Here is a 12202-nt window from a genome sequence, read left to right on the forward strand (position 1 = left end):
TCCTAGGTCCAACGGGAAGGCGAGAGCGGAGCTGAGGCCAGCCAGGCGCCAGTCACGTCTCCCACACTCCCGCAGCCTGCTCCTTCCCGGGCGAGAACGCTAGAAGCTGGGAAGCGCTGGGCGAGGCTCGCCCAGGCAAGAGCAGCCTCTAGGCCGGGGCTCTGCGCTATCGCGCCTGGGCGCAGAGCTAGAGCTCCGCCGCTCTGGCAGCTCGCTCGGTCCTTCCCAGTAACAGGCCCGCAACCCCTCTCTTCTGTCCGGCGTGCTGGGAACCGGGCTTCCAGGCCTGGGCACAGAGCACTTGCCCGGAGCTCTCTGCTCAGGGACTGGTTCCCCTGCGCTGGGGCTGTGCTCTCCCTAGCCCAAACGCACCGGGGAAGGCCCCAAACCACATCCACACGACTCTACGCTGGGGGAGAGCTCCAGGGAAGCCCAGTCTGGCAGGCGCTTGCTGGGCACAAACGGAGGATCCCTCTGGCTGTGGTGCTGCCTCCCCCAGCCAGGGGCGCTGGGACCCTGATTCCCTCCGCCCAGCGCTTCGTCTGGGCGGCCAAGCAACCGCTTGGGAATGCAGCCCTGGGCGCTCTCTTTGCCTGACAAAGAGCTCTGCTTGCGGGAGGCTTTGGCAGTTTGCACACCCCCGGCCCCTGAGCCTTCTGCAGAGAGGCCTGGCTCCTAGGTCCAAAGGGAAGGCGAGAGCGGAGCTGAGGCCAGCCAGGCGCTAGTCACGTCTCCCACACTCCCGCAGCCTGCTCCTTCCCGGGCGAGAACGCTAGAAGCTGGGAAGCGCTGGGCGAGGCTCGCCCAGGCCAGAGCAGCCTCTCGGCCGGGGCTCGGCGCTCTCGCGCCTGGGCGCAGAGCTGGAGCTCCGCCGCTCTGGCAGCTCGCTCGGTCCTTCCCAGTAACAGGCCCGCAACCCCTCTCTTCTGTCCGGCGTGCTGGGAACCGGGCTTCCAGGCCTGGGCACAGAGCACTTGCCCGGAGCTCTCTGCTCAGGGACTGGTTCCCCTGCGCTGGGGCTGTGCTCTCCCTAGCCCAAACGCACCGGGGAAGGCCCCAAACCACATCCACACGACTCTACGCTGGGGGAGAGCTCCAGGGAAGCCCAGTCTGGCAGGCGCTTGCTGGGCACAAACGGAGGATCCCTCTGGCTGAGGTGCTGCCTCCCCCAGCCAGGGGCGCTGGGACCCTGATTCCCTCCGCCCAGCGCTTCGTCTGGGAGGCCAAGCAACCGCTTGGGAATGCAGCCCTGGGCGCTCTCTTTGCCTGACAAAGAGCTCTGCTTGCGGGAGGCTTTGGCAGTTTGCACACCCCCGGCCCCTGAGCCTTCTGCAGAGAGGCCTGGCTCCTAGGTCCAAAGGGAAGGCGAGAGCGGAGCTGAGGCCAGCCAGGAGCCAGTCACGTCTCCCACACTCCCGCAGCCTGCTCCTTCCCGGGCGAGAACGCTAGAAGCTGGGAAGCGCTGGGCGAGGCTCGCCCAGGCCAGAGCAGCCTCTCGGCCGGGGCTCGGCGCTCTCGCGCCTGGGCGCAGAGCTGGAGCTCCGCCGCTCTGGCAGCTCGCTCGGTCCTTCCCAGTAACAGGCCCGCAACCCCTCTCTTCTCTCCGGCGTGCTGGGAACCGGGCTTCCAGGCCTGGGCACAGAGCACTTGCCCGGAGCTCTCTGCTCAGGGACTGGTTCCCCTGCGCTGGGGCTGTGCTCTCCCTAGCGCAAACGCACCGGGGAAGGCCCCAAACCACATCCACACGACTCTACGCTGGGGGAGAGCTCCAGGGAAGCCCAGTCTGGCAGGCGCTTGCTGGGCACAAACGGAGGATCCCTCTGGCTGTGGTGCTGCCTCCCCCAGCCAGGGGCGCTGGGACCCTGATTCCCTCCGCCCAGCGCTTCGTCTGGGCGGCCAAGCAACCGCTTGGGAATGCAGCCCTGGGCGCTCTCTTTGCCTGACAAAGAGCTCTGCTTGCGGGAGGCTTTGGCAGTTTGCACACCCCCGGCCCCTGGGCCTTCTGCAGACAGGCCTGGCTCCTAGGTCCAAAGGGAAGGCGAGAGCGGAGCTGAGGCCAGCCAGGCGCCAGTCACGTCTCCCACACTCCCGCAGCCTGCTCCTTCCCGGCCGAGAACGCTAGAAGCTGGGAAGCGCTGGGCGAGGCTCGCCCAGGCCAGAGCAGCCTCTCGGCCGGGGCTCGGCGCTCTCGCGCCTGGGCGCAGAGCTGGAGCTCCGCCGCTCTGGCAGCTCGCTCGGTCCTTCCCAGTAACAGGCCCGCAACCCCTCTCTTCTCTCCGGCGTGCTGGGAACCGGGCTTCCAGGCCTGGGCACAGAGCACTTGCCCGGAGCTCTCTGCTCAGGGACTGGTTCCCCTGCGCTGGGGCTGTGCTCTCCCTAGCGCAAACGCACCGGGGAAGGCCCCAAACCACATCCACACGACTCTACGCTGGGGGAGAGCTCCAGGGAAGCCCAGTCTGGCAGGCGCTTGCTGGGCACAAACGGAGGATCCCTCTGGCTGTGGTGCTGCCTCCCCCAGCCAGGGGCGCTGGGACCCTGATTCCCTCCGCCCAGCGCTTCGTCTGGGCGGCCAAGCAACCGCTTGGGAATGCAGCCCTGGGCGCTCTCTTTGCCTGACAAAGAGCTCTGCTTGCGGGAGGCTTTGGCAGTTTGCACACCCCCGGCCCCTGAGCCTTCTGCAGAGAGGCCTGGCTCCTAGGTCCAAAGGGAAGGCGAGAGCGGAGCTGAGGCCAGCCAGGCGCCAGTCACGTCTCCCACACTCCCGCAGCCTGCTCCTTCCCGGCCGAGAACGCTAGAAGCTGGGAAGCGCTGGGCGAGGCTCGCCCAGGCCAGAGCAGCCTCTCGGCCGGGGCTCGGCGCTATCGCGCCTGGGCGCAGAGCTGGAGCTCCGCCGCTCTGGCAGCTCGCTCGGTCCTTCCCAGTAACAGGCCCGCAACCCCTCTCTTCTCTCCGGCGTGCTGGGAACCGGGCTTCCAGGCCTGGGCACAGAGCACTTGCCCGGAGCTCTCTGCTCAGGGACTGGTTCCCCTGCGCTGGGGCTGTGCTCTCCCTAGCGCAAACGCACCGGGGAAGGCCCCAAACCACATCCACACGACTCTACGCTGGGGGAGAGCTCCAGGGAAGCCCAGTCTGGCAGGCGCTTGCTGGGCACAAACGGAGGATCCCTCTGGCTGTGGTGCTGCCTCCCCCAGCCAGGGGCGCTGGGACCCTGATTCCCTCCGCCCAGCGCTTCGTCTGGGCGGCCAAGCAACCGCTTGGGAATGCAGCCCTGGGCGCTCTCTTTGCCTGACAAAGAGCTCTGCTTGCGGGAGGCTTTGGCAGTTTGCACACCCCCGGCCCCTGAGCCTTCTGCAGAGAGGCCTGGCTCCTAGGTCCAAAGGGAAGGCGAGAGCGGAGCTGAGGCCAGCCAGGCGCCAGTCACGTCTCCCACACTCCCGCAGCCTGCTCCTTCCCGGGCGAGAACGCTAGAAGCTGGGAAGCGCTGGGCGAGGCTCGCCCAGGCCAGAGCAGCCTCTCGGCCGGGGCTCGGCGCTCTCGCGCCTGGGCGCAGAGCTGGAGCTCCGCCGCTCTGGCAGCTCGCTCGGTCCTTCCCAGTAACAGGCCCGCAACCCCTCTCTTCTCTCGGGCGTGCTGGGAACTGGGCTTCCAGGCCTGGGCACAGAGCACTTGCCCGGAGCTCTCTGCTCAGGGACTGGTTCCCCTGCGCTGGGGCTGTGCTCTCCCTAGCGCAAACGCACCGTGGAAGGCCCCAAACCACATCCACACGACTCTACGCTGGGGGAGAGCTCCAGGGAAGGCCAGTCTGGCAGGCGCTTGCTGGGCACAAACGGAGGATCCCTCTGGCTGTGGTGCTGCCTCCCCCAGCCAGGGGCGCTGGGACCCTGATTCCCTCCGCCCAGCGCTTCGTCTGGGCGGCCAAGCAACCGCTTGGGAATGCAGCCCTGGGCGCTCTCTTTGCCTGACAAAGAGCTCTGCTTGCGGGAGGCTTTGGCAGTTTGCACACCCCCGGCCCCTGAGCCTTCTGCAGAGAGGCCTGGCTCCTAGGTCCAAAGGGAAGGCGAGAGCGGAGCTGAGGCCAGCCAGGCGCCAGTCACGTCTCCCACACTCCCGCAGCCTGCTCCTTCCCGGCCGAGAACGCTAGAAGCTGGGAAGCGCTGGGCGAGGCTCGCCCAGGCCAGAGCAGCCTCTCGGCCGGGGCTCGGCGCTATCGCGCCTGGGCGCAGAGCTGGAGCTCCGCCGCTCTGGCAGCTCGCTCGGTCCTTCCCAGTAACAGGCCCGCAACCCCTCTCTTCTCTCCGGCGTGCTGGGAACCGGGCTTCCAGGCCTGGGCACAGAGCACTTGCCCGGAGCTCTCTGCTCAGGGACTGGTTCCCCTGCGCTGGGGCTGTGCTCTCCCTAGCGCAAACGCACCGGGGAAGGCCCCAAACCACATCCACACGACTCTACGCTGGGGGAGAGCTCCAGGGAAGCCCAGTCTGGCAGGCGCTTGCTGGGCACAAACGGAGGATCCCTCTGGCTGTGGTGCTGCCTCGCCCAGCCAGGGGCGCTGGGACCCTGATTCCCTCCGCCCAGCGCTTCGTCTGGGCGGCCAAGCAACCGCTTGGGAATGCAGCCCTGGGCACTCTCTTTGCCTGACAAAGAGCTCTGCTTGCGGGAGGCTTTGGCAGTTTGCACACCCCCGGCCCCTGAGCCTTCTGCAGAGAGGCCTGGCTCCTAGGTCCAAAGGGAAGGCGAGAGCGGAGCTGAGGCCAGCCAGGCGCCAGTCACGTCTCCCACACTCCCGCAGCCTGCTCCTTCCCGGGCGAGAACGCTAGAAGCTGGGAAGCGCTGGGCGAGGCTCGCCCAGGCCAGAGCAGCCTCTCGGCCGGGGCTCGGCGCTCTCGCGCCTGGGCGCAGAGCTGGAGCTCCGGCGCTCTGGCAGCTCGCTCGGTCCTTCCCAGTAACAGGCCCGCAACCCCTCTCTTCTCTCCGGCGTGCTGGGAACCGGGCTTCCAGGCCTGGGCACAGAGCACTTGCCCGGAGCTCTCTGCTCAGGGACTGGTTCCCCTGCGCTGGGGCTGTGCTCTCCCTAGCGCAAACGCACCGGGGAAGGCCCCAAACCACATCCACACGACTCTACGCTGGGGGAGAGCTCCAGGGAAGCCCAGTCTGGCAGGCGCTTGCTGGGCACAAACGGAGGATCCCTCTGGCTGTGGTGCTGCCTCCCCCAGCCAGGGGCGCTGGGACCCTGATTCCCTCCGCCCAGCGCTTCGTCTGGGAGGCCAAGCAACCGCTTGGGAAGGCAGCCCTGGGCGCTCTCTTTGCCTGACAAAGAGCTCTGCTTGCGGGAGGCTTTGGCAGTTTGCACACCCCCGGCCCCTGAGCCTTCTGCAGACAGGCCTGGCTCCTAGGTCCAAAGGGAAGGCGAGAGCGGAGCTGAGGCCAGCCAGGCGCCAGTCACGTCTCCCACACTCCCGCAGCCTGCTCCTTCCCGGGCGAGAACGCTAGAAGCTGGGAAGCGCTGGGCGAGGCTCGCCCAGGCCAGAGCAGCCTCTCGGCCGGGGCTCGGCGCTCTCGCGCCTGGGCGCAGAGCTGGAGCTCCGCCGCTCTGGCAGCTCGCTCGGTCCTTCCCAGTAACAGGCCCGCAACCCCTCTCTTCTCTCCGGCGTGCTGGGAACCGGGCTTCCAGGCCTGGGCACAGAGCACTTGCCCGGAGCTCTCTGCTCAGGGACTGGTTCCCCTGCGCTGGGGCTGTGCTCTCCCTAGCGCAAACGCACCGGGGAAGGCCCCAAACCACATCCACACGACTCTACGCTGGGGGAGAGCTCCAGGGAAGGCCAGTCTGGCAGGCGCTTGCTGGGCACAAACGGAGGATCCCTCTGGCTGTGGTGCTGCCTCCCCCAGCCAGGGGCGCTGGGACCCTGATTCCCTCCGCCCAGCGCTTCGTCTGGGCGGCCAAGCAACCGCTTGGGAATGCAGCCCTGGGCGCTCTCTTTGCCTGACAAAGAGCTCTGCTTGCGGGAGGCTTTGGCAGTTTGCACACCCCCGGACCCTGAGCCTTCTGCAGAGAGGCCTGGCTCCTAGGTCCAAAGGGAAGGCGAGAGCGGAGCTGAGGCCAGCCAGGCGCCAGTCACGTCTCCCACACTCCCGCAGCCTGCTCCTTCCCGGGCGAGAACGCTAGAAGCTGGGAAGCGCTGGGCGAGGCTCGCCCAGGCCAGAGCAGCCTCTCGGCCGGGGCTCGGCGCTATCGCGCCTGGGCGCAGAGCTGGAGCTCCACCGCTCTGGCAGCTCGCTCGGTCCTTCCCAGTAACAGGCCCGCAACCCCTCTCTTCTCTCCGGCGTGCTGGGAACCGGGCTTCCAGGCCTGGGCACAGAGCACTTGCCCGGAGCTCTCTGCTCAGGGACTGGTTCCCCTGCGCAGGGGCTGTGCTCTCCCTAGCGCAAACGCACCGTGGAAGGCCCCAAACCACATCCACACGACTCTACGCTGGGGGAGAGCTCCAGGGAAGCCCAGTCTGGCAGGCGCTTGCTGGGCACAAACGGAGGATCCCTCTGGCTGTGGTGCTGCCTCCCCCAGCCAGGGGCGCTGGGACCCTGATTCCCTCCGCCCAGCGCTTCGTCTGGGCGGCCAAGCAACCGCTTGGGAATGCAGCCCTGGGCGCTCTCTTTGCCTGACAAAGAGCTCTGCTTGCGGGAGGCTTTGGCAGTTTGCACACCACCGGCCCCTGAGCCTTCTGCAGAGAGGCCTGGCTCCTAGGTCCAAAGGGAAGGCGAGAGCGGAGCTGAGGCCAGCCAGGCGCCAGTCACGTCTCCCACACTCCCGCAGCCTGCTCCTTCCCGGCCGAGAACGCTAGAAGCTGGGAAGCGCTGGGCGAGGCTCGCCCAGGCCAGAGCAGCCTCTCGGCCGGGGCTCGGCGCTATCGCGCCTGGGCGCAGAGCTGGAGCTCCGCCGCTCTGGCAGCTCGCTCGGTCCTTCCCAGTAACAGGCCCGCAACCCCTCTCTTCTCTCCGGCGTGCTGGGAACCGGGCTTCCAGGCCTGGGCACAGAGCACTTGCCCGGAGCTCTCTGCTCAGGGACTGGTTCCCCTGCGCTGGGGCTGTGCTCTCCCTAGCGCAAACGCACCGTGGAAGGCCCCAAACCACATCCACACGACTCTACGCTGGGGGAGAGCTCCAGGGAAGGCCAGTCTGGCAGGCGCTTGCTGGGCACAAACGGAGGATCCCTCTGGCTGTGGTGCTGCCTCCCCCAGCCAGGGGCGCTGGGACCCTGATTCCCTCCGCCCAGCGCTTCGTCTGGGCGGCCAAGCAACCGCTTGGGAATGCAGCCCTGGGCGCTCTCTTTGCCTGATAAAGAGCTCTGCTTGCGGGAGGCTTTGGCAGTTTGCACACCCCCGGCCCCTGAGCCTTCTGCAGACAGGCCTGGCTCCTAGGTCCAAAGGGAAGGCGAGAGCGGAGCTGAGGCCAGCCAGGCGCCAGTCACGTCTCCCACACTCCCGCAGCCTGCTCCTTCCCGGCCGAGAACGCTAGAAGCTGGGAAGCGCTGGGCGAGGCTCGCCCAGGCCAGAGCAGCCTCTCGGCCGGGGCTCGGCGCTCTCGCGCCTGGGCGCAGAGCTGGAGCTCCGCCGCTCTGGCAGCTCGCTCGGTCCTTCCCAGTAACAGGCCCGCAACCCCTCTCTTCTCTCCGGCGTGCTGGGAACCGGGCTTCCAGGCCTGGGCACAGAGCACTTGCCCGGAGCTCTCTGCTCAGGGACTGGTTCCCCTGCGCTGGGGCTGTGCTCTCCCTAGCGCAAACGCACCGGGGAAGGCCCCAAACCACATCCACACGACTCTACGCTGGGGGAGAGCTCCAGGGAAGGCCAGTCTGGCAGGCGCTTGCTGGGCACAAACGGAGGATCCCTCTGGCTGTGGTGCTGCCTCCCCCAGCCAGGGGCGCTGGGACCCTGATTCCCTCCGCCCAGCGCTTCGTCTGGGCGGCCAAGCAACCGCTTGGGAATGCAGCCCTGGGCGCTCTCTTTGCCTGACAAAGAGCTCTGCTTGCGGGAGGCTTTGGCAGTTTGCACACCCCCGGCCCCTGAGCCTTCTGCAGAGAGGCCTGGCTCCTAGGTCCAAAGGGAAGGCGAGAGCGGAGCTGAGGCCAGCCAGGCGCCAGTCACGTCTCCCACACTCCCGCAGCCTGCTCCTTCCCGGCCGAGAACGCTAGAAGCTGGGAAGCGCTGGGCGAGGCTCGCCCAGGCCAGAGCAGCCTCTCGGCCGGGGCTCGGCGCTATCGCGCCTGGGCGCAGAGCTGGAGCTCCGCCGCTCTGGCAGCTCGCTCGGTCCTTCCCAGTAACAGGCCCGCAACCCCTCTCTTCTCTCCGGCGTGCTGGGAACCGGGCTTCCAGGCCTGGGCACAGAGCACTTGCCCAGAGCTCTCTGCTCAGGGACTGGTTCCCCTGCGCTGGGGCTGTGCTCTCCCTAGCGCAAACGCACCGGGGAAGGCCCCAAACCACATCCACACGACTCTACGCTGGGGGAGAGCTCCAGGGAAGCCCAGTCTGGCAGGCACTTGCTGGGCACAAACGGAGGATCCCTCTGGCTGTGGTGCTGCCTCGCCCAGCCAGGGGCGCTGGGACCCTGATTCCCTCCTCCCAGCGCTTCGTCTGGGCGGCCAAGCAACCGCTTGGGAATGCAGCCCTGGGCGCTCTCTTTGCCTGACAAAGAGCTCTGCTTGCGGGAGGCTTTGGCAGTTTGCACACCCCCGGCCCCTGAGCCTTCTGCAGACAGGCCTGGCTCCTAGGTCCAAAGGGAAGGCGAGAGCGGAGCTGAGGCCAGCCAGGCGCCAGTCACGTCTCCCACATTCCCGCAGCCTGCTCCTTCCCGGGCGAGAACGCTAGAAGCTGGGAAGCGCTGGGCGAGGCTCGCCCAGGCCAGAGCAGCCTCTCGGCCGGGGCTCGGCGCTCTCGCGCCTGGGCGCAGAGCTGGAGCTCCGCCGCTCTGGCAGCTCGCTCGGTCCTTCCCAGTAACAGGCCCGCAACCCCTCTCTTCTCTCCGGCGTGCTGGGAACTGGGCTTCCAGGCCTGGGCACAGAGCACTTGCCCGGAGCTCTCTGCTCAGGGACTGGTTCCCCTGCGCTGGGGCTGTGCTCTCCCTAGCGCAAACGCACCGGGGAAGGCCCCAAACCACATCCACACGACTCTACGCTGGGGGAGAGCTCCAGGGAAGCCCAGTCTGGCAGGCGCTTGCTGGGCACAAACGGAGGATCCCTCTGGCTGTGGTGCTGCCTCGCCCAGCCAGGGGCGCTGGGACCCTGATTCCCTCCGCCCAGCGCTTCGTCTGGGCGGCCAAGCAACCGCTTGGGAATGCAGCCCTGGGCGCTCTCTTTGCCTGACAAAGAGCTCTGCTTGCGGGAGGCTTTGGCAGTTTGCACACCCCCGGCCCCTGAGCCTTCTGCAGAGAGGCCTGGCTCCTAGGTCCAAAGGGAAGGCGAGAGCGGAGCTGAGGCCAGCCAGGCGCCAGTCACGTCTCCCACACTCCCGCAGCCTGCTCCTTCCCGGGCGAGAACGCTAGAAGCTGGGAAGCGCTGGGCGAGGCTCGCCCAGGCCAGAGCAGCCTCCCGGCCGGGGCTCGGCGCTATCGCGCCTGGGCGCAGAGCTGGAGCTCCGCCGCTCTGGCAGCTCGCTCGGTCCTTCCCAGTAACAGGCCCGCAACCCCTCTCTTCTGTCCGGCGTGCTGGGAACCGGGCTTCCAGGCCTGGGCACAGAGCACTTGCCCGGAGCTCTCTGCTCAGGGACTGGTTCCCCTGCGCTGGGGCTGTGCTCTCCCTAGCGCAAACGCACCGGGGAAGGCCCCAAACCACATCCACACGACTCTACGCTGGGGGAGAGCTCCAGGGAAGCCCAGTCTGGCAGGCGCTTGCTGGGCACAAACGGAGGATCCCTCTGGCTGTGGTGCTGCCTCCCCCAGCCAGGGGCGCTGGGACCCTGATTCCCTCCGCCCAGCGCTTCGTCTGGGCGGCCAAGCAACCGCTTGGGAATGCAGCCCTGGGCGCTCTCTTTGCCTGACAAAGAGCTCTGCTTGCGGGAGGCTTTGGCAGTTTGCACACCCCCGGCCCCTGAGCCTTCTGCAGAGAGGCCTGGCTCCTAGGTCCAAAGGGAAGGCGAGAGCGGAGCTGAGGCCAACCAGGCGCCAGGCACGTCTCCCACACTCCCGCAGCCTGCTCCTTCCCGGGCGAGAACGCTAGAAGCTGGGAAGCGCTGGGCGAGGCTCGCCCAGGCCAGAGCAGCCTCTCGGCCGGGGCTCGGCGCTATCGCGCCTGGGCACAGAGCTGGAGCTCCGGCGCTCTGGCAGCTCGCTCGGTCCTTCCCAGTAACAGGCCCGCAACCCCTCTCTTCTCTCCGGCGTGCTGGGAACCGGGCTTCCAGGCCTGGGCACAGAGCACTTGCCCGGAGCTCTCTGCTCAGGGACTGGTTCCCCTGCGCTGGGGCTGTGCTCTCCCTAGCGCAAACGCACCGGGGAAGGCCCCAAACCACATCCACACGACTCTACGCTGGGGGAGAGCTCCAGGGAAGCCCAGTCTGGCAGGCGCTTGCTGGGCACAAACGGAGGATCCCTCTGGCTGTGGTGCTGCCTCCCCCAGCCAGGGGCGCTGGGACCCTGATTCCCTCCGCCCAGCGCTTCGTCTGGGCGGCCAAGCAACCGCTTGGGAAGGCAGCCCTGGGCGCTCTCTTTGCCTGACAAAGAGCTCTGCTTGCGGGAGGCTTTGGCAGTTTGCACACCCCCGGCCCCTGAGCCTTCTGCAGAGAGGCCTGGCTCCTAGGTCCAAAGGGAAGGCGAGAGCGGAGCTGAGGCCAGCCAGGCGCCAGTCACGTCTCCCACACTCCCGCAGCCTGCTCCTTCCCGGCCGAGAACGCTAGAAGCTGGGAAGCGCTGGGCGAGGCTCGCCCAGGCCAGAGCAGCCTCTCGGCCGGGGCTCGGCGCTATCGCGCCTGGGCACAGAGCTGGAGCTCCTCCGCTCTGGCAGCTCGCTCGGTCCTTCCCAGTAACAGGCCCGCAACCCCTCTCTTCTCTCGGGCGTGCTGGGAACCGGGCTTCCAGGCCTGGGCACAGAGCACTTGCCCGGAGCTCTCTGCTCAGGGACTGGTTCCCCTGCGCTGGGGCTGTGCTCTCCCTAGCGCAAACGCACCGGGGAAGGCCCCAAACCACATCCACACGACTCTACGCTGGGGGAGAGCTCCAGGGAAGCCCAGTCTGGCAGGCGCTTGCTGGGCACAAACGGAGGATCCCTCTGGCTGTGGTGCTGCCTCCCCCAGCCAGGGGCGCTGGGACCCTGATTCCCTCCGCCCAGCGCTTCGTCTGGGCGGCCAAGCAACCGCTTGGGAAGGCAGCCCTGGGCGCTCTCTTTGCCTGACAAAGAGCTCTTCTTGCGGGAGGCTTTGGAAGTTTGCACACCCCCGGCCCCTGAGCCTTCTGCAGAGAGGCCTGGCTCCTAGGTCCAAAGGGAAGGCGAGAGCGGAGCTGAGGCCAGCCAGGCGCCAGTCACGTCTCCCACACTCCCGCAGCCTGCTCCTTCCCGGCCGAGAACGCTAGAAGCTGGGAAGCGCTGGGCGAGGCTCGCCCAGGCCAGAGCAGCCTCTCGGCCGGGGCTCGGCGCTCTCGCGCCTGGGCGCAGAGCTGGAGCTCCGCCGCTCTGGCAGCTCGCTCGGTCCTTCCCAGTAACAGGCCCGCAACCCCTCTCTTCTCTCCGGCGTGCTGGGAACCGGGCTTCCAGGCCTGGGCACAGAGCACTTGCCCGGAGCTCTCTGCTCAGGGACTGGTTCCCCTGCGCTGGGGCTGTGCTCTCCCTAGCGCAAACGCACCGGGGAAGGCCCCAAACCACATCCACACGACTCTACGCTGGGGGAGAGCTCCAGGGAAGCCCAGTCTGGCAGGCGCTTGCTGGGCACAAACGGAGGATCCCTCTGGCTGTGGTGCTGCCTCGCCCAGCCAGGGGCGCTGGGACCCTGATTCCCTCCGCCCAGCGCTTCGTCTGGGCGGCCAAGCAACCGCTTGGGAATGCAGCCCTGGGCGCTCTCTTTGCCTGACAAAGAGCTCTGCTTGCGGGAGGCTTTGGCAGTTTGCACACCCCCGGCCCCTGAGCCTTCTGCAGAGAGGCCTGGCTCCTAGGTCCAAAGGGAAGGCGAGAGCGGAGCTGAGGCCAGCCAGGCGCCAGTCACGTCTCCCACACTCCCGCAGCCTGCTCCTTCCC

The sequence above is a fragment of the Bubalus kerabau genome, unplaced genomic scaffold (genome assembly GCF_029407905.1).
Source record: "Bubalus kerabau isolate K-KA32 ecotype Philippines breed swamp buffalo unplaced genomic scaffold, PCC_UOA_SB_1v2 scaffold_72, whole genome shotgun sequence".
Lineage (NCBI taxonomy): Eukaryota > Metazoa > Chordata > Mammalia > Artiodactyla > Bovidae > Bubalus > Bubalus kerabau.